The following is a 22,484-nucleotide window of genomic DNA, read 5'->3' as shown; positions in this document are numbered from 1 at the left end:
AGTGTTTGAAGGTGAGAGACTGTGTAGGACTCAGTGTTTTAAGATGTGAGACTGTGCAGGGCTCAGTGTTTGAGGGTGTGAGACTGTGTAGGGCTCAGTGTTGTATAGCTGAAGGTGTGAGGCCGTGTAGGGCTCAGTGTTTGAAGATGTGAGACTGTATAGGGCTCAGTGTTTGAAGATGTGAGGCCGTGTAGGGCTCAGTGTTTGAAGATGTGAGACTGTGTCGGGCTCAGTGTTTGAAGATGTGAGACTGTGTAGGGCTCAGTGTTGTATAGCTGAAGGTGTGAGGTCGTGTATGGCTCAGTGTTTGAAGGTGTGAGACTGTGTACGGCTCAGTGTTTGAAGATGTGAGACTGTGTAGGGCTCAGTTTTTGAAAATGTGAGATTGTGTAAGGCTCAGTGTTTGAAGGTGAGAGACTGTGTAGGACTCAGTGTTTGAAGGTGTGAGACTGTATAAGGCTCAGTGTTTGAAGGTGTGAGACTGTGTCGGGCTCAGTGGTTGAAGGTGTGAGACTGTGTCGGACGCTGTGTTTGAAAATGTGAGACTGTGTAAGGCTCAGTGTTTGAAGGTGAGAGACTGTGTCGGACTCAGTGTTTGAAGGTGTGAGACTGTGTAGGGCTCAGTGATTGAAGATGTGAGACTGTGCCGGAATCAATGTTTGAAGGTGTGAGACTGTGTAGGGCTCAGTGTTTGAAGGTGTGAGGCTGTGTCGGACTCAGTGTTTTAAGATGTGAGACTGTGCAGGGCTCAGTGTTTGAAGATGTGAGACTGTGTAGGGGATCAGTGTTTGAAGATGTGAGACTGTGTAGGGGATCAGTGTTTGAAGATGTGAGACTGTGTAGGGGATCAGTGTTTGAAAATGTGAGACTCTGTAAGGCTCAGTGTTTGAAGGTGTGATACTGTGTAGGGCTCAGTGTTTGAAGATGTGAGGCTGTGTAGGACTCAGTGTTTGAAGGTGTGAGACTGTGTCGGGCTCAGTGGTTGAAGGTGTGAGACTGTGCAGGACACAGTTTTTGAAGGTGTGAGACTGTGTAGGGCTCAGTGTTTGAAGGTGTGAGACTGTGTAAGGCTCAGTGTTTGAAGATGTGAGACTTTGTTGGGCTCAGTGATTAAAGATGTGAGACTGTGCAGGACGCAGTGTTTGAAAATGTGAGACTGTGTAAGGCTCAGTGTTTGAAGGTGAGAGACTGTGTAGGGCTCAGTGTTTGAAGATGTGAGACTGTGTAGGACTCAGTGTTTGAAGATGTGAGGCTGTGTAGAGCTCAGTGTTTGAAGATGTGAGACTGTGTAGGGCTCAGTGTTTTAAGATGTGAGACTGTGCAGGGCTCAGTGTTTGAGGGTGTGAGACTGTGTAGGACTCAGTGTTTTAAGATGTGAGACTGTGTAGGGCTCAGTGTTTGAAGATGTGAGACTGTGTCGGGCTCAGTGTTGTATAGCTGAAGGTGTAGGGCTCAGTGTTTGAAGATGTGAGACTGTAGAGGGCTCAGTGTTTGAAGATGGGAGACTGTGTAGGGCTCAGTGTTTGAAGATGTGAGACTGTGTAGGGCTCAGTGTTTGAAGATGTGAGACTGTGTAGGGCTCAGTGTTTGAAGATGTGAGTCTGTGTAGGGCTCAGTGTTTGAAGGTGTGAGGCTGTGTCGGGCTCAGTGTTTGAAGATGTGAGACTGTGTAGGGCTCAGTGTTTAAAGGTGAGAGGCTGTGTAGGGCTCAGTGTTTGAAGATGTGAGACCTTGTAGGGCTCAGTGTTTGAAGATGTGAGAAAGTGTGGGACTCAGTGTTTGAAGGTGTGAGACTGTGTAGGGCTCAGTCTTTGAAGATGTGAGACTGTGTAGGACTCAGTGTTTGAAGATGTGAGCCTGTGTAGGGCTCAGTCTTTGAAGATGTGAGACTGTGTAGGACTCAGTGTTTGAAGATGTGAGACTGTGTAGGGCTCAGTGTTTTAAGATGTGAGACTGTGCAGGGCTCAGTGTTTGAGGGTGTGAGACTGTGTAGGACTCAGTGTTTTAAGATGTGAGACTGTGTAGGGCTCAGTGTTTGAAGATGTGAGACTGTGTAGGGCTCAGTGTTGTATAGCTGAAGGTGTAGGGCTCAGTGTTTGAAGATGTGAGTCTGTGCAGGGCTCAGTGTTTGAAGGTGTGAGGCTGTGTCGGGCTCAGTGTTTGAATGTGTGAGACTGTGTCGGGCTCAGTGTTTGAAGATGTGAGACTGTGTAGGGCTCAGTGTTTGAAGGTGTGAGACTGTGTAGGGCTCAGTGTTTGAAGATGTGAGACCTTGTAGGGCTCAGTGTTTGAAGATGTGAGAAAGTGTAGGACTCAGTGTTTGAAGGTGTGAGACTGTGTAGGGCTCAGTGTTTGAAGGTGAGAGGCTGTGTTGGGCTCAGTGTTTGAAGGTGAGAGGCTGTGTTGGGCTCAGTGTTTGAAGGTGAGAGGCTGTGCAGGGCTCAGTGTTTGAACGTGTGAGACTGTGTAGGGCTCAGTGTTTGAAGCTGTGAGACTGTGTCGGGCTCAGTGATTGAAGATGTGAGACTGTGTCGGAATCAGTGTTTGAAGGTGTGAGACTGTGTAGGGCTCAGTGTTTGAAGGTGAGAGGCTGTGTAGGGCTCAGTGTTTGAAGGTATGAGACTGTGTAGGGCTCAGTGTTGGAAGGTGTGAGACAGTGTAGGACTCAATGTTTGAAGATGTGTGACTGTGTAAGGCTCAGTTTTTGAAGGTGTGAGACTGTGTCGGGATCAGTGTTTGAAGATGTGAGACTGTGTAGGACTCAGTGCTTGAAGGTGTGAGGCTGTGTAGGGCTCAGTGTTTGAAGGTGTGAGACTGTGTAGTACTCAGTGTTTTAAGATGTGAGACTGTGCAGGGCTCAGTGTTTGACGGTGTGAGACTGTGTAGGACTCAGTGTTTTAAGATGTGAGACTGTGTAGGGCTCAGTGTTTGAAGATGTGAGACTGTGTAGGGCTCAGTGTTGTATAGCTGAAGGTGTGAGGCCGTGTATGGCTCAGTGTTTGAAGATGTGAGACTGTGTAGGGCTCAGTGTTTGAAGATGTGAGACTGTGTCGGGCTCAGTGGTTGAAGGTGTGAGACTGTGTAGGGCTCAGTGTTTGAAGATGTGAGACTGTGTATGGCTCAGTGTTTGAAGGTGTGAGACTGTGTAGGGCTCAGTGTTTGAAGGTGAGAGGCTGTGTTGGGCTCAGTGTTTGAAGGTGAGAGGCTGTGCAGGGCTCAGTGTTTGAACGTGTGAGACTGTGTCGGGCTCAGTGTTTGAAGGTGTGTGACTTTGTAGGGCTCAGTATTTGAAGGTGTGAGACTGTGTAGGGCTCAGTGTTTGAAGGTGTGAGACTGTGCAGGGGTCAGTGTTTGAAGGTGTGAGACTGTCTAGGGCTCAGTGTTTGAAGATGTGAGACTGTGTACGGCTCAGTGTTTGAAGATGTGAGACTGTATCGGGCTCAGTGTTTGAAGATGTGAGGCCGTGTGGGGCTCAGTGTTTGAAGATGTGAGACTGTGTCGGGCTCAGTGTTGTATAGCTGAAGGTGTGAGGTCGTGTGTGGCTCAGTGTTTGAAAATGTGAGACTGTGTAAGGCTCAGTGTTTGAAGGTGAGAGACTGTGTAGGACTCAGTGTTTGAAGGTGTGATACTGTGTAGGGCTCAGTGTTTGAAGATGTGAGGCCGTGTAGGGCTCAGTGTTTGAAAATGTGAGACTGTGTAAGGCTCAGTGTTTGAAGGTGAGAGACTGTGTAGGACTCAGTGTTTGAAGGTGTGATACTGTGTAGGGCTCAGTGTTTGAAGATGTGAGGCTGTGTAAGGCTCAGTGTTTGAAGGTGTGAGACTGTGTCGGGCTCAGTGGTTGAAGGTGTGAGACTGTGTAGGACGCAGTGTTTGAAAATGTGAGACTGTGTAAGGCTCAGTGTTTGAAGGTGAGCGACTGTGTAGGACTCAGTGTTTGAAGGTGTGAGACTGTGTAGGGCTCAGTGTTTGAAGGTGAGAGGCTGTGTAGGGCTCAGTGTTTGAAGGTATGAGACTGTGTAGGGCTCAGTGTTGGAAGGTGTGAGACAGTGTAGGGCTCAGTGTTTGAAGATGTGAGACTGTGTAGGGCTCAGTGTTGTATAGCTGAAGGTGTGAGGCCGTGTAGGGCTCAGTGTTTGAAGATGTGAGACTGTACAGGGCTCAGTGTTTGAAGATGTGAGGCCGTGTAGGACTCAGTGTTTGAAGATGTGAGACTGTGTAGGGCTCAGTGTTGTATAGCTGAAGGTGTGAGGCCGTGTATGGCTCAGTGTTTGAAGATGTGAGACTGTGTAGGGCTCAGTGTTTGAAGATGTGAGACTGTGTCGGGCTCAGTGGTTGAAGGTTTGAGACTGTGTAGGACTCAGTTTTTGAAGATGTGAGACTGTGTACGGCTCAGTGTTTGAAGATGTGAGACTGTGTAGGGCTCCGTGTTTGAAGATGTGATGCTGTGTAGGGCTCAGTGTTTGAAGATGTGAGACTGTGTAGGGCTCAGTGTTTGAAGATGTGAGACTGTGTCGCGCTCAGTGTTTGAAGGTGTGAGACTGTGTAGGACTCAGTGTTTGAAGGTGTGAGACTGTGTAAGGCTCAGTATTTGAAGATGTGAGGCTGTGTAGGATTCAGTGTTTGAAGGTGTGAGACTGTGTCGGGCTCAGTGTTTGAAGGCGTGAGACTGTGTTGGAATCAGTGTTTGAAGGTGTGAGGCTGTGTCGGGCTCAGAGTTTGAATGTGTGAGACTGTGTCGGGCTCAGTGTTTGAAGATGTGAGACTGTGTAGGGCTCAGTGTTTCAAGGTGAGAGGCTGTGTAGGGCTCAGTGATTGAAGATGTGAGACCTTGTAGGGCTCAGTGTTTGAAGGTGTGAGACTGTGTAGGGCTCAGTGTTTGAAGATGTGAGGCTGGATAGGGCTCAGTGTTTGAAGGTAAGAGGCTGTGTAGGACTCAGTGTTTGAAGGCGTGAGACTGTGTAGGGCTCAGTGTTTGAAGATGTGAGACTGTGTATGGCTCAGTGTTTGAAGGTGTGAGACTGTGTAGGGCTCAGTGTTTGAAGGTGAGAGGCTGTGTTGGGCTCAGTGTTTGAAGGTGAGAGGCTGTGCAGGGCTCAGTGTTTGAACGTGTGAGACTGTGTCGGGCTCAGTGTTTGAAGCTGTGAGACTGTGTCGGGCTCAGTGATTGAAGATGTGATACTGTGTCGGAATCAGTGTTTGAAGGTGTGAGACTGTGTAGGGCTGAGTGTTTGAAGGTGAGAGGCTGTGTAGGGCTCAGTATTTGAAGGTATGAGACTGTGCAGGGCTCAGTGTTGGAAGGTGTGAGACAGTGTAGGACTCAGTGTTTGAAGGTGTGAGACTGTGTAGGACTCAGTGTTTTAAGATGTGAGACTGTGTCGGGCTCAGTGTTTGAAGATGTGAGACTGTGTAGGGCTCTGTGTTGTATAGCTGAAGGTGTGAGGTCGTGTATGGCTCAGTGTTTGAAGGTGTGAGACTGTGTACGGCTCAGTGTTTGAAGATGTGAGACTGTGTAGGGCTCAGTTTTTGAAAATGTGAGATTGTGTAAGGCTCAGTGTTTGAAGGTGAGAGACTGTGTAGGACTCAGTGTTTGAAGGTGTGAGACTGTATAAGGCTCAGTGTTTGAAGGTGTGAGACTGTGTCGGGCTCAGTGGTTGAAGGTGTGAGACTGTGTCGGACGCTGTGTTTGAAAATGTGAGACTGTGTAAGGCTCAGTGTTTGAAGGTGAGAGACTGTGTCGGACTCAGTGTTTGAAGGTGTGAGACTGTGTAGGGCTCAGTGATTGAAGATGTGAGACTGTGCCGGAATCAATGTTTGAAGGTGTGAGACTGTGTAGGGCTCAGTGTTTGAAGGTGTGAGGCTGTGTCGGACTCAGTGTTTTAAGATGTGAGACTGTGCAGGGCTCAGTGTTTGAAGATGTGAGACTGTGTAGGGGATCAGTGTTTGAAGATGTGAGACTGTGTAGGGGATCAGTGTTTGAAGATGTGAGACTGTGTAGGGGATCAGTGTTTGAAAATGTGAGACTCTGTAAGGCTCAGTGTTTGAAGGTGTGATACTGTGTAGGGCTCAGTGTTTGAAGATGTGAGGCTGTGTAGGACTCAGTGTTTGAAGGTGTGAGACTGTGTCGGGCTCAGTGGTTGAAGGTGTGAGACTGTGCAGGACACAGTTTTTGAAGGTGTGAGACTGTGTAGGGCTCAGTGTTTGAAGGTGTGAGACTGTGTAAGGCTCAGTGTTTGAAGATGTGAGACTTTGTTGGGCTCAGTGATTAAAGATGTGAGACTGTGCAGGACGCAGTGTTTGAAAATGTGAGACTGTGTAAGGCTCAGTGTTTGAAGGTGAGAGACTGTGTAGGGCTCAGTGTTTGAAGATGTGAGACTGTGTAGGACTCAGTGTTTGAAGATGTGAGGCTGTGTAGAGCTCAGTGTTTGAAGATGTGAGACTGTGTAGGGCTCAGTGTTTTAAGATGTGAGACTGTGCAGGGCTCAGTGTTTGAGGGTGTGAGACTGTGTAGGACTCAGTGTTTTAAGATGTGAGACTGTGTAGGGCTCAGTGTTTGAAGATGTGAGACTGTGTCGGGCTCAGTGTTGTATAGCTGAAGGTGTAGGGCTCAGTGTTTGAAGATGTGAGACTGTAGAGGGCTCAGTGTTTGAAGATGGGAGACTGTGTAGGGCTCAGTGTTTGAAGATGTGAGACTGTGTAGGGCTCAGTGTTTGAAGATGTGAGACTGTGTAGGGCTCAGTGTTTGAAGATGTGAGTCTGTGTAGGGCTCAGTGTTTGAAGGTGTGAGGCTGTGTCGGGCTCAGTGTTTGAAGATGTGAGACTGTGTAGGGCTCAGTGTTTAAAGGTGAGAGGCTGTGTAGGGCTCAGTGTTTGAAGATGTGAGACCTTGTAGGGCTCAGTGTTTGAAGATGTGAGAAAGTGTGGGACTCAGTGTTTGAAGGTGTGAGACTGTGTAGGGCTCAGTCTTTGAAGATGTGAGACTGTGTAGGACTCAGTGTTTGAAGATGTGAGCCTGTGTAGGGCTCAGTCTTTGAAGATGTGAGACTGTGTAGGACTCAGTGTTTGAAGATGTGAGACTGTGTAGGGCTCAGTGTTTTAAGATGTGAGACTGTGCAGGGCTCAGTGTTTGAGGGTGTGAGACTGTGTAGGACTCAGTGTTTTAAGATGTGAGACTGTGTAGGGCTCAGTGTTTGAAGATGTGAGACTGTGTAGGGCTCAGTGTTGTATCGCTGAAGGTGTAGGGCTCAGTGTTTGAAGATGTGAGTCTGTGCAGGGCTCAGTGTTTGAAGGTGTGAGGCTGTGTCGGGCTCAGTGTTTGAATGTGTGAGACTGTGTCGGGCTCAGTGTTTGAAGATGTGAGACTGTGTAGGGCTCAGTGTTTGAAGGTGTGAGACTGTGTAGGGCTCAGTGTTTGAAGATGTGAGACCTTGTAGGGCTCAGTGTTTGAAGATGTGAGAAAGTGTAGGACTCAGTGTTTGAAGGTGTGAGACTGTGTAGGGCTCAGTGTTTGAAGGTGAGAGGCTGTGTTGGGCTCAGTGTTTGAAGGTGAGAGGCTGTGTTGGGCTCAGTGTTTGAAGGTGAGAGGCTGTGCAGGGCTCAGTGTTTGAACGTGTGAGACTGTGTAGGGCTCAGTGTTTGAAGCTGTGAGACTGTGTCGGGCTCAGTGATTGAAGATGTGAGACTGTGTCGGAATCAGTGTTTGAAGGTGTGAGACTGTGTAGGGCTCAGTGTTTGAAGGTGAGAGGCTGTGTAGGGCTCAGTGTTTGAAGGTATGAGACTGTGTAGGGCTCAGTGTTGGAAGGTGTGAGACAGTGTAGGACTCAATGTTTGAAGATGTGTGACTGTGTAAGGCTCAGTTTTTGAAGGTGTGAGACTGTGTCGGGATCAGTGTTTGAAGATGTGAGACTGTGTAGGACTCAGTGCTTGAAGGTGTGAGGCTGTGTAGGGCTCAGTGTTTGAAGGTGTGAGACTGTGTAGTACTCAGTGTTTTAAGATGTGAGACTGTGCAGGGCTCAGTGTTTGACGGTGTGAGACTGTGTAGGACTCAGTGTTTTAAGATGTGAGACTGTGTAGGGCTCAGTGTTTGAAGATGTGAGACTGTGTAGGGCTCAGTGTTGTATAGCTGAAGGTGTGAGGCCGTGTATGGCTCAGTGTTTGAAGATGTGAGACTGTGTAGGGCTCAGTGTTTGAAGATGTGAGACTGTGTCGGGCTCAGTGGTTGAAGGTGTGAGACTGTGTAGGGCTCAGTGTTTGAAGATGTGAGACTGTGTATGGCTCAGTGTTTGAAGGTGTGAGACTGTGTAGGGCTCAGTGTTTGAAGGTGAGAGGCTGTGTTGGGCTCAGTGTTTGAAGGTGAGAGGCTGTGCAGGGCTCAGTGTTTGAACGTGTGAGACTGTGTCGGGCTCAGTGTTTGAAGGTGTGTGACTTTGTAGGGCTCAGTATTTGAAGGTGTGAGACTGTGTAGGGCTCAGTGTTTGAAGGTGTGAGACTGTGCAGGGGTCAGTGTTTGAAGGTGTGAGACTGTCTAGGGCTCAGTGTTTGAAGATGTGAGACTGTGTACGGCTCAGTGTTTGAAGATGTGAGACTGTATCGGGCTCAGTGTTTGAAGATGTGAGGCCGTGTGGGGCTCAGTGTTTGAAGATGTGAGACTGTGTCGGGCTCAGTGTTGTATAGCTGAAGGTGTGAGGTCGTGTGTGGCTCAGTGTTTGAAAATGTGAGACTGTGTAAGGCTCAGTGTTTGAAGGTGAGAGACTGTGTAGGACTCAGTGTTTGAAGGTGTGATACTGTGTAGGGCTCAGTGTTTGAAGATGTGAGGCCGTGTAGGGCTCAGTGTTTGAAAATGTGAGACTGTGTAAGGCTCAGTGTTTGAAGGTGAGAGACTGTGTAGGACTCAGTGTTTGAAGGTGTGATACTGTGTAGGGCTCAGTGTTTGAAGATGTGAGGCTGTGTAAGGCTCAGCGTTTGAAGGTGTGAGACTGTGTCGGGCTCAGTGGTTGAAGGTGTGAGACTGTGTAGGACGCAGTGTTTGAAAATGTGAGACTGTGTAAGGCTCAGTGTTTGAAGGTGAGCGACTGTGTAGGACTCAGTGTTTGAAGGTGTGAGACTGTGTAGGGCTCAGTGTTTGAAGGTGAGAGGCTGTGTAGGGCTCAGTGTTTGAAGGTATGAGACTGTGTAGGGCTCAGTGTTGGAAGGTGTGAGACAGTGTAGGGCTCAGTGTTTGAAGATGTGAGACTGTGTAGGGCTCAGTGTTGTATAGCTGAAGGTGTGAGGCCGTGTAGGGCTCAGTGTTTGAAGATGTGAGACTGTACAGGGCTCAGTGTTTGAAGATGTGAGGCCGTGTAGGACTCAGTGTTTGAAGATGTGAGACTGTGTAGGGCTCAGTGTTGTATAGCTGAAGGTGTGAGGCCGTGTATGGCTCAGTGTTTGAAGATGTGAGACTGTGTAGGGCTCAGTGTTTGAAGATGTGAGACTGTGTCGGGCTCAGTGGTTGAAGGTGTGAGACTGTGTAGGACTCAGTTTTTGAAGATGTGAGACTGTGTACGGCTCAGTGTTTGAAGATGTGAGACTGTGTAGGGCTCCGTGTTTGAAGATGTGATGCTGTGTAGGGCTCAGTGTTTGAAGATGTGAGACTGTGTAGGGCTCAGTGTTTGAAGATGTGAGACTGTGTCGCGCTCAGTGTTTGAAGGTGTGAGACTGTGTCGGACTCAGTGTTTGAAGGTGTGAGACTGTGTAAGGCTCAGTATTTGAAGATGTGAGGCTGTGTAGGATTCAGTGTTTGAAGGTGTGAGACTGTGTCGGGCTCAGTGTTTGAAGGCGTGAGACTGTGTTGGAATCAGTGTTTGAAGGTGTGAGGCTGTGTCGGGCTCAGAGTTTGAATGTGTGAGACTGTGTCGGGCTCAGTGTTTGAAGATGTGAGACTGTGTAGGGCTCAGTGTTTCAAGGTGAGAGGCTGTGTAGGGCTCAGTGATTGAAGATGTGAGACCTTGTAGGGCTCAGTGTTTGAAGGTGTGAGACTGTGTAGGGCTCAGTGTTTGAAGATGTGAGGCTGGATAGGGCTCAGTGTTTGAAGGTAAGAGGCTGTGTAGGACTCAGTGTTTGAAGGCGTGAGACTGTGTAGGGCTCAGTGTTTGAAGATGTGAGACTGTGTATGGCTCAGTGTTTGAAGGTGTGAGACTGTGTAGGGCTCAGTGTTTGAAGGTGAGAGGCTGTGTTGGGCTCAGTGTTTGAAGGTGAGAGGCTGTGCAGGGCTCAGTGTTTGAACGTGTGAGACTGTGTCGGGCTCAGTGTTTGAAGCTGTGAGACTGTGTCGGGCTCAGTGATTGAAGATGTGATACTGTGTCGGAATCAGTGTTTGAAGGTGTGAGACTGTGTAGGGCTGAGTGTTTGAAGGTGAGAGGCTGTGTAGGGCTCAGTATTTGAAGGTATGAGACTGTGCAGGGCTCAGTGTTGGAAGGTGTGAGACAGTGTAGGACTCAGTGTTTGAAGGTGTGAGACTGTGTAGGACTCAGTGTTTTAAGATGTGAGACTGTGTCGGGCTCAGTGTTTGAAGATGTGAGACTGTGTAGGGCTCTGTGTTGTATAGCTGAAGGTGTGAGGCCGTGTAGGGCTCAGTGTTTGAAGATGTGAGACTGTATAGGGCTCAGTGTTTGAAGATGTGAGGCCGTGTAGGGCTCAGTGTTTGACGATGTGAGACTGTGTCGGGCTCAGTGTTTGAAGATGTGAGACTGTGTAGGGCTCAGTGTTGTATAGCTGAAGGTGTGAGGTCGTGTATGGCTCAGTGTTTGAAGATGTGAGACTGTGTAGGGCTCAGTGTTTGAAGATGTGAGACTGTGTAGGGCTCAGTGGTTGAAGATGCGAGATTGTGTAGGACTCAGTGTTTGAAGGTGTGAGACTGTGTCGGGCTCAGTGGTTGAAGGTGTGAGACTGTGTAGGACGCTGTGTTTGAAAATGTGAGACTGTGTAAGGCTCAGTGTTTGAATGTGAGAGACCTTGTAGGACTCAGTGTTTGAAGGTGTGAGACTGTGTAGGGCTCAGTGTTTGAAGGTGAGAGGCTGTGTAGGGCTCAGTGTTTGAAGGTATGAGACTGTGTAGGGCTCAGTGTTGGAAGGTGTGAGACAGTGTAGGGCTCAGTGTTTGAAGATGTGTGACTGTGCAAGGCTCAGTGTTTCAAGATGTGAGACTGTGTAGGGCTCAGTTTTTGAAGGCGTGAGACTGTGTCGGGATCAGTGTTTGAAGGTGTGAGACTGTGTAGGACTCAGTGTTTGAAGGTGTGAGGCTGTGTAGGACTCAGTGTTTGAAGGTGTGAGATTGTGTCGGGCTCAGTGTTTTAAGATGTGAGACTGTGTAGGGCTCAGTGTTTGAAGATGTGAGACTGTGTAGGGCTCAGTGTTGTATAGCTGAAGGTGTCAGGCCGTGTAGGGCTCAGTGTTTGAAGATGTGAGACTGTACAGGGCTCAGTGTTTGAAGATGTGAGGCCGTGTAGGGCTCAGTGTTTGAAGATGCGAGATTGTGTAGGACTCAGTGTTTGAAGGTGTGAGACTGTGTCGGGCTCAGTGGTTGAAGGTGTGAGACTGTGTAGGACGCTGTGTTTGAAAATGTGAGACTGTGTAAGGCTCAGTGTTTGAATGTGAAAGACCTTGTAGGACTCAGTGTTTGAAGGTGTGAGACTGTGTAGGGCTCAGTGTTTGAAGGTGAGAGGCTGTGTAGGGCTCAGTGTTTGAAGGTATGAGATTGTGTCGGGCTCAGTGTTTTAAGATGTGAGACTGTGTAGGGCTCAGTGTTTGAAGATGTGAGACTGTGTAGGGCTCAATGTTGTATAGCTGAAGGTGTCAGGCCGTGTAGGGCTCAGTGTTTGAAGATGTGAGACTGTACAGGGCTCAGTGTTTGAAGATGTGAGGCCGTGTAGGGCTCAGTGTTTGAAGATGTGAGACTGTGTAGGGCTCAGTGTTGTACAGCTGAAGGTGTGAGGCCGTGTATGGCTCAGTGTTTGAAGATGTGAGACTGTGTAGGGCTCAGTGTTTGAAGATGTGAGACTGTGTAGGGCTCAGTGGTTGAAGGTGTGAGACTGTGTAGGACTCAGTTTTTGAAGGTGTGAGACTGTGTACGGCTCAGTGTTTGTAGATGTGAGACTGTGTAGGGCTCAGTGTTTGAAAATGTGAGACTGTGTCGGGCTCAGTGGTTGAAGGTGTGAGACTGTGTAGGACTCAGTTTTTGAAAGTGTGAGACTGTGTAGGGCTCAGTGTTTGAAGGTGTGAGACTGTGTCGGGCTCAGTGGTTGAAGGTGTGAGACTGTGTAGGACGCTGTGTTTGAAAATGTGAGACTGTGTAAGGCTCAGTGTTTGAAGGTGAGAGACTGTGTAGACTCAGTGTTTGAAGGTATGAGACTGTGTAGGGCTCAGTGTTTGAAGGTGAGAGGCTTTGTAGGGCTCAGTGTTTGAAGGTATGAGACTGTGTAGGGCTCAGTGTTGGAAGGTGTGAGACAGTGTAGGGCTCAGTGTTTGAAGATGTGTGACTGTGCAAGGCTCAGTGTTTGAAGATGTGAGACTGTGTAGGGCTCAGTTTTTGAAGGCGTGAGACTGTGTCGGGATCAGTGTTTGAAGGTGTGAGACTGTGTAAGACTCAGTGTTTGAAGGTGTGAGGCTGTGTAGGACTCAGTGTCTGAAGGTGTGAGATTGTGTCGGGCTCAGTGTTTGAAGATGTGAGACTGTATAGGGCTCAGTGTTTGAAGGTGTGAGACTGTGTAGGACTCACTGTTTTAAGATGTGAGACTGTGCAGGGCTCAGTGTTTGAGGGTGTGAGACTGTGTAGGACTCAGTGTTTTAAGATGTGAGACTGTGTAGGGCTCAGTGTTCGAAGATGTGAGACTGTGTAGGGCTCAGTGTTGTACAGCTGAAGGTGTGAGGCCGTGTATGGCTCAGTGTTTGAAGATGTGAGACTGTGTAGGGCTCAGTGTTTGAAGATGTGAGACTGTGTAGGGCTCAGTGGTTGAAGGTGTGAGACTGTGTAGGACTCAGTTTTTGAAGGTGTGAGACTGTGTACGGCTCAGTGTTTGTAGATGTGAGACTGTGTAGGGCTCAGTGTTTGAAAATGTGAGACTGTGTCGGGCTCAGTGGTTGAAGGTGTGAGACTGTGTAGGACTCAGTTTTTGAAAGTGTGAGACTGTGTAGGGCTCAGTGTTTGAAGATGTGAGACTGTGTAGGGCTCAGTGTTAGAAGGTGTGAGACTGTGTAAGGCTCAGTGTTTGAAGATGTGAGACTGTGTAGGGCTCAGTGATTGAAGATGCGAGATTGTGTAGGGCTCAGTGTTTGAAGATGTGAGACTGTGTAGGGCTCAGTGTTTGAAGATGTGAGACTGTGAATGATGCAGTGTTTGAAGATGTGAGACTGTGTAAGGGCTCAGTGTTTGAAGGTGAGAGACTGTGTAGGGCTCAGTCTTTGAAGGTGTGAGGCTGTGTAGGACTCAGTGTTTGAAGGTGTGAGACTGTGTAGGGCTCAGTGTTTGAAGGTGAGAGGCTGTGTAGGGCTCAGTGTTTGAAGGTATGAGACTGTGTAGGGCTCAGTCTTTGAAGGTGTGAGGCTGTGTAGGGCTCAGTGTTAGAAGGTGTGAGACTGTGTAAGCCTCAGTGTTTGAAGATGTGAGACTGTGTAGGGCTCAGTGATTGAAGATTCGAGATTGTGTAGGGCTCAGTGTTTGAAGATGTGAGACTGTGTAGGGCTCAGTGTTTGAAGATGTGAGACTGTGAATGATGCAGTGTTTGAAGATGTGAGACTGTGTAGGGCTCAGTGTTTGAAGATGTGAGACTGTGTAGGGCTCAGTGTTTGAAGATGTGAGACTGTGTCGGATGCAGTGTTTGAAGATGTGAGACTGTGTAAGGGCTCAGTGTTTGAAGGTGAGAGACTGTGTAGGGCTCAGTCTTTGAATGTGTGAGGCTGTGTAGGACTCAGTGTTTGAAGATGTGAGACTGTGTAGGGCTTAGTGTTTGAAGGTGTGAGACTGTGTAGTACTCAGTGTTTGAAGGTTTGAGGCTGTGTAGGACTCAGTGTTTGAAGGTGTGAGATTGTGTCGGGCTCAGTGGTTGAAGGTGTGAGACAGTGTAGGACTCAGTTTTTGAAAGTGTGAGACTGTGTAGGGCTCAGTGTTTGAAGGTGTGAGACTGTGTCGGGCTCAGTGGTTGAAGGTGTGAGACTGTGTAGGACGCTGTGTTTGAAAATGTGAGACTGTGTATGGCTCAGTGTTTGAAGGTGAGAGACTGTGTAGGACTCAGTGTTTGAAGGTGTGAGACTGTGTAGGGCTCAGTGTTTGAAGGTGAGAGGCTGTGTAGGGCTCAGTGTTTGAAGGTATGAGACTGTGTAGGGCTCAGTGTTGGAAGGTGTGAGACAGTGTAGGGCTCAGTGTTTGAAGATGTGTGACTGTGCAAGGCTCAGTGTTTGAAGATGTGAGACTGTGTAGGGCTCAGTTTTTGAAGGCGTGAGACTGTGTCGGGATCAGTGTTTGAAGGTGTGAGACTGTGCAGGGCTCAGTGTTTTAAGATGTGAGACTGTGTCGGGCTCAGTGTTCGAAGATGTGAGACTGTGTAGGGCTCAGTGTTGTATAGCTGAAGGTGTGAGGCCGTGTATGGCTCAGTGTTTGAAGATGTGAGACTGTGTAGGGTTCAGTGTTTGAAGATGTGAGACTGTACAGGGCTCAGTGTTTGAAGATGTGAGGCCGTGTGGGGCTCAGTGTTTGAAGATGTGAGACTGTGTAGGGCTCAGTGTTGTACAGCTGAAGGTGTGAGGCCGTGTATGGCTCAGTGTTTGAAGATGTGAGACTGTGTAGGGCTCAGTGTTTGAAGATGTGAGACTGTGTAGGGCTCAGTGGTTGAAGGTGTGAGACTGTGTCGGACTCAGTTTTTGAAGGTGTGAGACTGTGTACGGCTCAGTGTTTGTAGATGTGAGACTGTGTCGGGCTCAGTGTTTGAAAATGTGAGACTGTGTCGGGCTCAGTGGTTGAAGGTGTGAGACTGTGTAGGACTCAGTTTTTGAAAGTGTGAGACTGTGTAGGGCTCAGTGTTTGAAGATGTGAGACTGTGTAGGGCTCAGTGTTAGAAGGTGTGAGACTGTGCAAGGCTCAGTGTTTGAAGATGTGAGACTGTGTAGGGCTCAGTGATTGAAGATGCGAGATTGTGTAGGGCTCAGTGTTTGAAGATGTGAGACTGTGTAGGGCTCAGTGTTTGAAGATGTGAGACTTTGAATGATGCAGTGTTTGAAGATGTGAGACTGTGTAGGGCTCAGTGTTTGAAGATGTGAGACTGTGTAGGGCTCAGTGTTTGAAGATGTGAGACTGTGTCGGATGCAGTGTTTGAAGAAGTGAGACTGTGTAAGGGCTCAGTGTTTGAAGGTGAGAGACTGTGTAGGGCTCAGTCTTTGAAGGTGTGAGGCTGTGTAGGACTCAGTGTTTGAAGATGTGAGACTGTGTAGGGCTTAGTGTTTGAAGATGTGAGACTGTGTAGGACTCAGTTTTTGAAGGTGTGAGACTGTGTAGGACGCTGTGTTTGAAAATGTGAGACTGTGTAAGGCTCAGTGTTTGAAGGTGAGAGACTGTGTCGGATGCAGTGTTTGAAGATGTGATACTGTGTAGGGCTCAGTGTTTGAAGAGGTGAGACTGTGTAGGGCTCAGTGTTTGAAGGTGTGAGACTGTGTAGGGCTCAGTGTTTAAGATGGGAGACTGTGTAGGACTCAGTGTTTGAAGGTGTGAGACTGTGTAGGACTCAGTGTTTGAAGGTGTGAGACTGTAGGACTCAGTGTTTGAAGGTGTGAGACTGTGTAGGACTCAGTGTTTGAAGATGTGAGGCTGGATAGGGCTCAGTGATTGAAGGTGAGAGACTATGTAGGACTCAGTGTTTGAAGGTGTGAGACTGTGTAGGACTCAGTGTTTGAAGATGTGAGGCTGGATAGGGCTCAGTGATTGAAGATGTGAGACTGTGTAGGGCTCAGTGTTTGAAGATGTGATACTGTGTAGGGCTCAGTGTTTGAAGATGTGAGACTGTGTAGGGCTCAGTGGTTGAAGGTGTGAGACTGTGTAAGGCTCAGTGTTTGAAGGTGAGAGACTGTGTAGGACTCAGTTTTTGAAGGTGTGAGACTGTGTAGGGCTCAGTGTTTGAAGATGTGAGACTGTGTCGGGCTCAGTGTTTGAAGGTGTGAGACTGTGTAAGGCTCAGTGTTTGAAGATGTGAGACTTTGTAGGGCTCAGTGGTTGAAGATGTGAGACTGTGCAGGACGCAATGTTTGAAAATGTGAGACTGTGTAAGGCTCAGTGTTTGAAGGTGAGAGACTGTGTAGGACTCAGTGTTTGAAGGTGTGATACTGTGTAGCACTCAGTGTTTGAAGGTGTGAGACCGTGTAGGACTCAGTGGTTGAAGATGTGAGACTCTGTAGGACTAAGTGTTTGAAGGTATGAGACAGTGTCGGACTCAGTCTTTGAAGATGTGAGGCTGTGTCGGACTCAGTGTTTGAAGGTGTGAGACTGTGCAGGGCTCAGTGTTTGAAGGTGTGAGACTGTGTAGGGGTCAGTGTTTGAAGGTGTGAGACTGTCTAGGGCTCAGTGTTTGAAGATGTGAGACTGTGTAGGGCTCAGTGTTTGAAGGTGTGTGACTGTGTAGGACTCAGTGTTTGAAGGTGTGAGACTGTGCAGGACTCAGTGTTTGAAGGTGTGAGACTGTGTTGGGCTCAGTATTTGAAGATGTGAGGCTGTGTAGGATTCAGTGTTTGAAGGTGTGAGACTGTGTAGGGCTCAGTGTTTGAAGATGTGAGATTGTGTAGGACTCAGTGTTTGAAGATGTGAGACTGTGTAGGGCTCAGTGTTTGAAGATGTGATACTGTGTAGGGCTCAGTGTTTGAAGATGTGAGACTGTGTAGGGCTCAGTGGTTGAAGGTGTGAGACTGTGTAAGGCTCAGTGTTTGAAGGTGAGAGACTGTGTAGGGCTCAGTGTTTGAAGATGTGAGACTGTGTAGGGCTCAGTGTTTGAAGGTGTGAGACTGTGTAAGGCTCAGTGTTTGAAGATGTGAGACTGTGTAGGGCTCAGTGATTGAAACATAGAAACATAGAAACATAGAAAATAGGTGCAGGAGCAGGCCATTCAGCCCTTCTAGCCTGCACCGCCATTCAATGAGTTCATGGCTGAACATGAAACTTCAGTACCCACTTCCTGCTTTCACGCCATACCCCTTGATCCCCCGAGTAGTAAGGACTTCATCTAACTCCCTTTTGAATATATTTAGTGAATTGGCCTCAACTACTTCCTGTGGTAGAGAATTCCACAGGTTCACCACTCTCTGGGTGAAGAAGTTTCTCCTTATCTCGGTCCTAAATGGCTTACCCCTTATCCTTAGACTGTGACCCCTGGTTCTGGACTTCCCCAACATTGGGAACATTCTTCCTGCATCCAACCTGTCCAAACCCGTCAGAATTTTAAACGTTTCTATGAGGTCCCCTCTCACTCTTCTGAACTCCACTGAATACAAGCCCAGTTGATCCAGTCTTTCTTGATAGGTCAGTCCCACCATCCCGGGAATCAGTCTGGTGAATCTTCGCTGCACTCCCTCAATTGCAAGTATGTCCTTCCTCAAGTTAGGAGACCAAAACTGTACACAATACTCCAGGTGTGGCCTCACCAAGGCCCTGTACAACTGTAGCAACACCTCCCTGCCCCTGTACTCAAATCCCCTCGCTATGAAGGCCAACATGCCATTTGCTTTCTTAACCGCCTGCTGTACCTGCATGCCAACCTTCAATGACTGATGTACCATGACACCCAGGTCTCGTTGCACCTTCCCTTTTCCTAATCTGTCACCATTCAGATAATAGTCTGTCTCTCTGTTTTTACCACCAAAGTGGATAACCTCACATTTATCCACATTATACTTCATCTGCCACGCATTTGCCCACTCACCTAACCTATCCAAGTCACTCTGTAGCCTCATAGCATCCTCCTCGCAGCTCACACTGCCACCCAACTTAGTGTCATCCGCAAATTTGGAGATACTACATTTAATCCCCTCGTCTAAATCATTAATGTACAATGTAAACAGCTGGGGCCCCAGCACAGAACCCTGCGGTACCCCACTAGTCACTGCCTGCCATTCCGAAAAGTACACATTTACTCCGACTCTTTGCTTCCTGTCTGACAACCAGTTCTCAATCCACGTCAGCACACTACCCCCAATCCCATGTGCTTTAACTTTGCACATTAATCTCCTGTGTGGGACCTTGTCGAAAGCCTTCTGAAAGTCCAAATATACCACATCAACTGGTACTCCTTTGTCCACTTTATTGGAAACATCCTCAAAAAATTCCAGAAGATTTGTCAAGCATGATCTCCCTTTCACAAATCCATGCTGACTTGGACCTATCATGTCACCATTTTCCAAATGCGCTGCTATGACATCCTTAATAATTGATTCCATCATTTTACCCACTACTGAGGTCAGGCTGACCGGTCTATAATTCCCTGCTTTCTCTCTCCCTCCTTTTTTAAAAAGTGGGGTTACATTGGCTACCCTCCACTCGATAGGAACTGATCCAGAGTCAATGGAATGTTGGAAAATGACTGTCAATGCATCCGCTATTTCCAAGGCCACCTCCTTAAGTACTCTGGGATGCAGTCCATCAGGCCCTGGGGATTTATCGGCCTTCAATCCCATCAATTTCCCCAACACAATTTCCCGACTAATAAAGATTTCCCTCAGTTCCTCCTCCTTACTAGACCCTCTGACCACTTTTATATCCGGAAGGTTGTTTGTGTCCTCCTTAGTGAATATTGAACCAAAGTACTTGTTCAATTGGTCTGCCAATTCTTTGTTCCCCGTTATGACTTCCCCTGATTCTGACTGCAGGGGACCTACGTTTGTCTTTACGAACCTTTTTCTCTTTACATACCTATAGAAACTTTTGCAATCCGCCTTAATGTTCCCTGCAAGTTTCTTCTCGTACTCCATTTTCCCTGCCCTAATCAAACCCTTTGTCCTCCTCTGCTGAGTTCTAAATTTCTCCCAGTCCCCAGATTCGCTGCTATTTCTGGCCAATTTGTATGCCATTGAAGATGCGAGATTGTGTAGGACTCAGTGTTTGAAGGTGAGAGACTTTGTAGGGCTCAGTGTTTGAAGATGTGAGGCTGTGTAGGACTCAGTGTTTGAAGATGTGATGCTGTGTAGGGCTCAGTGTTTGAAGATGTGAGACTGTGTAGGGCTCAGTGTTTGAAGATGTGAGTCTGTGTAGGGCTCAGTGTTTGAAGGTGTGAGGCTGTGTCGGGCTCAGTGTTTGAAGATGTGAGACTGTGTAGGGCTCAGTGTTTAAAGGTGAGAGGCTGTGTAGGGCTCAGTGTTTGAAGATGTGAGACCTTGTAGAGCTCAGTGTTTGAAGGTGAGAGGCTGTGCAGGGCTCAGTGTTTGAAGGTGTGAGACTGTGCAGGGCTCAGTGTTTGATGATGTGAGACTGTGTAGGGCTCAGTGTTTGAAGATGTGAGACTGTGTAGGGCTCAGTCTTTTAAGATGTGAGGCTGTGTCGGACTCAGTGTTTGAAGGTGTGTGACTTTGTAGGGCTCAGTATTTGAAGGTGTGAGACTGTGTAGGGCTCAGTGTTTGAAGGTGTGAGACTGTGCAGGGGTCAGTGTTTGAAGGTGTGAGACTGTCTAGGGCTCAGTGTTTGAAGATGTGAGACTGTGTAGGGCTCAGTGTTTGAAGGTGTGAGACTGTGTAGGACTCAGTGTTTGAAGGTGTGAGACTGTGTCAGGCTCAGTGTTTGAAGATGTGAGGATGTGTGGGGCTCAGTGTTTGAAGATGTGAGACTGTGTAGGGCTCAGTGTTTGAAGGTGAGAGGCTGTGTAGGGCTCAGTGTTTGAAGGTGTGAGACTGTGTAGGGCTCATTGTTTGAAGATGTGAGGCTGTGTCGGGCTCAGTGTTTGAATGTGTGAGACTGTGACGGGCTCAGTGTTTGAATGTGTGAGACTGTCGGGCTCAGTTTTTGAAGATGTGAGACTGTGTAGGGCTCAGTGTTTGAAGGTGTGAGGCTGTGTCGGGCTCAGTGTTTGAATGTGTGAGACCGTGTCGGGCTCAGTGTTTGAAGATGTAAGACTGTGTAGGACTCAGTGTTTGAAGGTGTGAGACTGTGTCGGGCTCAGTGTTTGAAGGTGTGAGACTGTGTAGGACTCAGTGTTGGAAGGTGTGAGACCGTGTAGGACTCAGTGTTTGAAGGTGTGAGGCTGTGTAGGGCTCAGTGTTTGAAGGTGTGAGACTGTGTAGGGCTCAGTGTTTGAAGATGTGAGACTGTTTGGGGCTCAGTGTTTGAAGGTGTGAGATTGTGCAGGGCTCAGTGTTTGAAGGTGTGAGACTGTGTAGGACTCAGTGTTTGAAGGTGTGAGACCGTGTAGGACTCAGTGTTTGAAGATGTGAGGCTGTGTTGGGCTCAGTGTTTGCAGGTATGAGACTGTGGAGGGCTCAGTGTTTGAAGATGTGAGACTGTGTAGGACTCAGTGTTTGATGGTGTGAGGCTGTGTAGGACTCAGTATTTGAAGGTGTGAGACTGTGCAGGGCTCTGTGTTTGAAGATGTGAGACTGTGTGGTGCTCAGTGTTTGAAAGTGTGAGACTGTGTCGGACTCAGTATTTGAAGGTGTGAGACTGTGTAGGGCTCAGTGTTTGAAGATGTGAGGCTGTGTCGGGCTCAGTGTTTGAATGTGTGAGACTGTGTCGGGCTCAGTGTTTGAAGATGTGAGACTGTGTAGGGCTCAGTGTTTGAAGGTGTGAGGCTGTGTCGGGCTCAGTGTTTGAATGTGTGTGACTGTGTCGGGCTCATTGTTTGAAGATGTGAGACTGTGTAGGGCTCAGTGTTTGAAGGTGTGAGACTGTGTAGGGCTCAGTGTTTGAAGATGTGAGATTGTGTAGGACTCAGTGTTTGAAGGTGTGAGACTGTGAAGGGCTCAGTGATTGAAGATGTGAGACTATGTATGACTCAGTGTTAGAAGCTTTGAGACTTTATAGGGCTCAGTGTTTGAAGGTGTGAGACTGTGTTGGACTCAGTGTTTGAAGGTGTGAGACTGTGCAGGGCTCAGTGTTTGAAGATGTGAGGCTGTGTAGGGCTCAGTTTTGAAGATGTGAGACTGTTTGGGGCTCAGTGTTTGAAGGTGTGAGATTGTGCAGGGCTCAGTGTTTGAAGGTGTGAGACTGTGTAGGACTCAGTGTTTGAAGGTGTGAGACCGTGTAGGACTCAGTGTTTGAAGGTGTGAGACTGTGTAGGGCTCAGAGTTTGAAGATGTGAGACTGTGTAGGGCTCAGTCTTTGAAGATGTGAGGCTGTGTCGGACTCAGTGTTTGAAGGTGTGAGACTGTGTAGGGCTCAGTCTTTGAAGATGTGAGGCTGTGTCGGGCTCAGTGTTTGAATGTGTGAGACTGTGTCGGGCTCAGTGTTTGAAGATGTGAGACTGTGTAGGGCTCAGTGTTTGAAGGTGTGAGGCTGTGTCGGGCTCAGTGTTTGAATGTGTGAGACTGTGTCGGGCTCAGTGTTTGAAGATGTGAGACTGTGTAGGGCTCAGTGTTTAAAGGTGAGAGGTTGTGTCGGGCTCAGTGTTTGAAGATGTGAGACCTTGTAGGGCTCAGTGTTTGAAGATGTGAGAAAGTGTAGGACTCAGTGTTTGAAGGTGTGAGACTGTGTAGGGCTCAGTGTTTGAAGATGTGAGGCTGTGTCGGGCTCAGTTTTGAAGATGTGAGACTGTTTGGGGCTCAGTGTTTGAAGGTGTGAGATTGTGCAGGGCTCAGTGTTTGAAGGTGTGAGACTGTGTAGGACTCAGTGTTTGAAGTGTGAGACTGTGTAGAACTCAGTGTTTAAATGTGTGAGACTGTCTAGGACTCAGTGGTTGAAGATGTGAGACTCTGCAGGACTAAGTGTTTGAAGGTGTGAGACTGTGTAGGGCTCAGTGTTTGAAGGTGTGTGGCTGTGTAGGGCTCAGTGTTTGACGGTTTGAGACTGTGTAGGGCTCAGTGTTTGAAGGTGCGATACTGTGTAGGGCTCAGTGTTTGAAGATGTGAGACTGTGTAGGACTCAGTGTTTGAAGATGTGAGTCTGTGTAGGGCTCAGTGTTTGAAGGTGTGAGACTGTGTAGGACTCAGTGTTTGAAGGTGTGAGACTGTGTAAGGCTCAGTGTTTGAAGATGTGAGGATGTGTGGAGCTCAGTGTTTGAAGATGTGAGGCTGTGTAGGGCTCAGTGTTTGAAGGTGTGAGACTGTGTAGGACTCAGTGTTTGAAGGTGTGAGACTGTGTAGGGCTCAGTGTTTGAAGATGTGAGACTCTGTAGGGCTCAGTGTTTGAAGGTGTGAGACCGTGTAGGACTAAGTGTTTGAAGATGTGAGACTGTGTAGGGCTCAGTGTTTGAAGATGTGAGACTGTGTAGGGCTCAGTGTTTCAAGGTGTGAGACTGTGTAGGGCTCAGATTTCGAAGGTGTGGGACTGTGTAGGACTCAGTG

This window comes from Pristiophorus japonicus, chromosome 9, assembly GCF_044704955.1.
Source record: "Pristiophorus japonicus isolate sPriJap1 chromosome 9, sPriJap1.hap1, whole genome shotgun sequence".
Taxonomy (NCBI): domain Eukaryota; kingdom Metazoa; phylum Chordata; class Chondrichthyes; family Pristiophoridae; genus Pristiophorus; species Pristiophorus japonicus.
Note: the sequence above shows the minus strand (reverse complement) of the source record.